A 6,000-nucleotide genomic window follows, 5' to 3' on the forward strand; every position below is an offset into this window, starting at 1 on the left:
GAAGAGCCTTTTGATCCTATCGATAGAATCGTTAATTAGTCGTTGCAGCATGAAATCTATAAAATGGGTTTTCGATTATTGGGCATTTGGATGGATTTTTGGTGTAATAGAAGCGTAGGTGATTCCCTACTCATATCTCTCATCCTAAGCCTCTAAAACAAAAAGATAAATCATATTCCTTATGATTTATCACTTGAATAAGCATTCCAAGATCCCTTTGAAGATGAACTTGATCTCCTCCATGTGCTAAAGATTAGAAGTGAAACCTATAGTCAAATCATTGTCTAAATCCTCTAGAACACCCATCTAGGTGAATTCCCTAGAAAATCAACTATCCATTAGTTATAGGAGATCCCACCACCTCCCTTGCCTTGGTCACCTTATTGGCACATCACATGTAAGTCAAACAATCGTAGGAGCTAAAGCATCAACATCAGCATCATTGATCGAGGGAGCATAAGGGGAGCTTATTGAAGCACGGGAGATCATCAATCAATTAACCCAAGTAAGGTGCATCAACAGAGCTCAATCCAATAAGTAAGGTTGTCAATTTAGAGTTCATACACTCTTTCCTTATACAGGATTGAGTGTAAGAGTTTGTGACCCAAATTCGATAGGTTCTTGTGTAAGACCTAGGCTCTTGTGTAGGATTGAATTTACTGAATATAGGTGTGTACATGTTAGTCTCCATGGGGAGCCTTCGACAAGAGTGTACGTAAGGCATTGGGTTAGGACCACTAGTGATTGTTGGTTAGCCGATAAAAAACCAACTTAGTCTTCGCATGAGCCACTGACATGGGTGAAACTAGGGGTGTACATTGAGTCCAACCGAGTCGAGTTGGCCTCAGCTTGGCCATAAGCTGATCTTAGCTCGAACTTGGCTCAGCTTGGACCTCGAGCTTGACTAGCCAGCTCAGCTCGGTTATGTCAGCAGCTCGAGCCAGTTCGACCCAAGTTCGAGCCCAAATATAGCCAAGTTCGGCCGTGCAACAATTCCATAAACACTTGGACTGCACCTTCAAAATCCCACTTTAAGTAAAACAACAGCAAAAAATTTTCATGTATTTTATCAAACACCTTCTAAACAACATAAAAAGCATACACTTGATGAGCAAATTGGCCAAGCTATATGTCCTAGAGGGGGGAGGGGGGGTGAATAGGACTATGCCAAATTAAAAATAAATACAGCGGAATATGAAATAAAGAATAGATAGCAATCACATAATAGGAATGGAAAGTAACCTAAAATAGAGAAATAGAAACACAAATTGTTCTAAGGACGACCTTACACCAAAAACTAAAGTTTACGGTAGGACAACCTTATTTCTAAAACAAATAGAGAAACAGAAGTACAACGTAATAAAGAGATAGCAAAAATATAATGCTATAATGTAAATCTAAATTATTACAACATTCTCTATTGTACTTGAAATGTAAAATTTATAATATTCACATCCACACATACATTCCACAATTCTGAATGATAAAAGATAGGAAATATAAGTCACACATCCACAGCGCAAAGAATTATAGTGGTTCGCCTGTGTGTTCACCAACTATTAAACAATAGCCACACAGAATGCTACTTCACTCTTAATATCCTCACACAGGGGATATTAGCGTTCACAATCAAATAGGTTTTCACAGGCTCACCCAAAACCTTCACAATTGTGTCTTTTTCAAAGGGCTTACACAATTCAAAAATCCTCACTTCTGAGTTTTCTGTCTCTCCTCAGATAACCAACAACTTTGAGATTTTTTTGGCTTAACCTCAAATAAAACCAAACAATGTAAATTACACAAATTGTAAAATACCTGATTTTCTCCTTTGTTGTAGTAGCCCAGAAGAACCAAGTCGAAGTAGAGATTTGAATGTCAAAGTTCAATGTCCAATACTCACTTTATAATGGTTCTAGGTTCTAATAGATTTTAAATTAAAACAAAAGGGTTAGCTCTAATTGATTTTGATTCCAGAAAAAAGAAAACAACAATTCCTCTTTTTCAAATTAGATTGGAATGCAAGAAACAAAATCAATTAACAAAGCTAAAGAAAGAGAATATTAAATTTACACACTTAGCTTAAATGGAACACCGACTTATCTCTCAGAAGATCGAATTAATTTAGCTTAAAGTTCATGTTTTATTCTGAGATTCGTGCTCTATTTATAGGTGAGCAAATCACACCTTTAACTGGTCTAAGGACCTCTACGACTGATTGTGAACCAACAGATTTAAAAAATTCAGTCGCGATAAGATTTGACAGTTTTACTACTGGTCATATGTGGTTTATGACTGGTCGTGGGTCTCCTATGACTGGTCGTAGATTACATGACTGGTTGAAGCAGGTCAATTTTCAGCGTTGTACATTAAGTCGTAGCTCTACAACAGATCGAAGAAGCAGTCGACACTGTTCCTACGACTGGTCGAACAGTCCCCAGGACTAGTCGAAGCCTAACAGAAATTTTCTGATTTTTGTAACAAGCTTACGACTAATCCATGAATTTCTTAGACAAGTCGAGGTAGTGCTAGGACTAGTCGAACAAAGTCCAGGACTAGTCTTAGAACAGACCAAACTCACTTATAGAAAATATATGAATTATGTATCCAAAATGACCTACTCTAAAGGTCAACCTAAGGTCAGTCATACCTCAATAGTGAAGTAAGGACATTGAAACTTTAGAGACGAGTGACCTTTGAAAGTAATGGAGTTTGAAGTCTTGATGGAGCTCAATCTTGAAAGCTTCTTGAGATCTTGAGGTAGAACTTGAATTCATCTTGAGATCTTGATAACAATCTCACTTTCTCGAGTCTTGACTTGTGAACAGTGATTGTTAATCAAAATTGATCTTGAGTAGAGCATTGTTCTTCATATATGCAAGCTTCATAGTAGTGTCTTTGGCACCACAAATTTGACAACACACAGGCCTATAAACTATGTCAATTACAGACTCCAACGTCGAGATCGAGTGGATATATGAGCGCACTTTCAAGATATGTTTCATAACACAGAATATCTGATTAAAGAATCATGCACCAGTTATTATCAACTAGCATCCTGCAGACTTGTAAATCAATATTTAGTCCACCTCTAGACACCACTGCACATACTCCCCCTGAGTAATATACTCATAAAACATCATACAAAACAATGCTACTCCCTTCTCATGACAACATCCCAATGCTACTCCCTCCTCATGACAACATCCATATATACATGTCTCATGACAACATCCCAATGCTCATGACAACATCCATATATACATGTCTATAACATATCCATACTCCCCCCTTTTGTCACAATAGGACAAAGGAAGCATAAAATAGATGGCTGAGGAGAAATAATCAATGAGAAATATGAGAGGTAACTAGTTAAGATATGAGAACATAGTATAAGCAACACACATAATTCATTAACAGAGTTACGTTAAAGAGAGTGACAAACTCAAAACAAGTTAGGAGTAATAAAGTTATTATAGACCAGTAAACTTAAAAATACTAATCTGATCTAGATGAAGGAGTAGGAATGGAAGGATTAAGTTGATGCATGCCTTTGTTCAAGCGCCTAAGATATTTACGCATATATTTGAAATGTAAATCATGGGCAATAGACATGTTTTCCATTTTAGCATTTAGACCCTCAACTTTATCTTCCAATGCACTTAGGCGTGCATCAAATGAAGAAGGCTCATAATCTGGATCATTTGTAAAATCGAACTCAAGCTCTTCAAAAATATCATCCATGTTAATATCATCAGGAGGAAGATCACCAGCTTCTTCCTCATGTTCAGCTTCCGCACCTCCAACATCATCACCTTGGCCAGGAAGGTAATCTAATTTCATCTTATTGATATTGGAATTGTTAAATATCAAATGATGGATAGGGGCCTCTCCAACTGGCATGTCAACAGACATATGTGTAGCCAACACAGTCATCAAATATCCAAAAGGAATGTCACTATGACCAGGATGGAGACGAAACTGAATGATGAAATGATAAATCAAGGATGGTAAACAAATGTTAACACCTCTAATAACAGAATAAAAAATACGAACCATGAAGGACGTCAATTCAGATTTATTACTTGACCGAGGATACAAATTAGACACAGATTTTGTGAAGAATTCTGTATTTAGGTAATAAATACCTTGAGGGAAGCGCATTCCCTTTATGCGTCCATTGTACGTCCAAATTGCATAAGTCCTTAGTCAGCATACATTTTTCAGCGACAGAGGGTTTATCATATAAAGTATGGATATGAATACCCTCATCATTCACTGGAATATCCATAAGGGCTGAAATCAAATGTCGATCGACTTCAAATGGTCCTTCTCTTGTGGAGATAGAAAAAGTTAAATTTTCTAGAGAGAAAGCACATATGCATGCAAACATGGATTGGGCAATGGACCGGTATGCAGGCCCACCCCAAAGCAATAAGTTATTCCAACCTACAGATTGGAGCATAGGAAAAATATCAAAAGGAGCAACATGATTATTATCAACTGGATGCTCAACAATAACATTACGCAATCGGATGTCCCGAACATAAGATGGATCGTTCTCAGGAGCCCTGAGATGACGCTTAGTGATAGGGGCTGACCTGGAAGAAGAAGACGGACCATCGGACATAGATTTTCTTCCTTTAGAAGTCATATGCAATAAAGATTTTAAGAATATAGAGAGTTGCAAAGGATTGAGAAATGGGTTTTCTCAAATCAGATTTTTCAAAAGAAAATCCCCAAATCTTAACTAAATTCGAAATAGACAACTCCAAGAGAGAAATAGAAGCAATCTAGACATAAATCTACAAGCAAAAGAGCACTAACCTTGAAGATTTTGGAAGATGAGTTTGACTAGTCGTGTGTCGGCTCGTTGGAGAGTGAAGTTGAAATGAAGAAGAAGATGTTTTTCCCAAATTTTAAGTGAATCCACGCGATTCATGACTGGTCGTGGATATACACGATCGGTCATAGCACGACTGGTCAAGTACAAGCCAAAAAATTTAATTTTTGCATATTTTTCAAGATTTGAATACTAAACTAGCAAATGTATACACTATGATACAAATAGGCATAATTAATCATTTTAAAATGCACATGCCGAGATCAAATTTCATTTTGTTAAACCTGGTTTTGTCAAGTAGTTTAGTGAAAATATCAGCACTTTGATTCTCGGTAAGGATATATTCTAAAGATATAACCTTTTCTTCAACTAATTCCTGAATATAATGAAATCTAATATCAATGTGCTTAGTACGAGAATGTTGAATTGGATTTTTTAAAATATTTATGGCACTGGAATTATCACAATATAATAACATAGAATCATGTTTAATTCCATAATCACTTAGCATACGTTTCATCCAAACAAGCTGTGTACACGCATTACTAGCTGCGATATATTCAGCTTCAGCTGTTGAAAGTAATATAGAACTTTGTTTCTTGCTAAACTAAGAAACTAAACAGTTTTTGATATAAAAACAACCACCACTTGTTGATTTTCGATCATCAAGATTACCAGCCCAGTCAGCATCCGAGTACCCAGCTAATTGAATACTAGTTTCATGAGGATACCAAAGACTGAGATTAACAGTACTTGCGACATATCGTATAATCCGCTTGATAGCAGTCAAGTGTGACTCTTTAGGTTCAGACTGATATCTAGCGCAAATACCAACACTTAAAGTGATATCTGGTCTACTAGTAGTTAAATATAATAGACTACCAATCATACTCCGATATAATTTCAGATCCACATTTTTACCTGTAGAATCTTTTGAGAGTTTCAAGGTTGTACTCATAAGAGTATCAAAGTTCTTACCATTCTCAAATCCAAATCTCTTAATCAAGTTCATAGCATATTTAAATTGAGAAATGAACACTCCATCAGGTTTTTGTTTTACTTGCAACCCGAGGAAATAATTCAATTCCCCAACTAAGCTCATTTCAAACTGAGATTTCATCAAATCTGCAAACTCAATAATCATGTCAGTACAGGTAGAT

This window comes from Magnolia sinica, chromosome 14 (genome assembly GCF_029962835.1).
Source record: "Magnolia sinica isolate HGM2019 chromosome 14, MsV1, whole genome shotgun sequence".
NCBI lineage: Eukaryota > Viridiplantae > Streptophyta > Magnoliopsida > Magnoliales > Magnoliaceae > Magnolia > Magnolia sinica.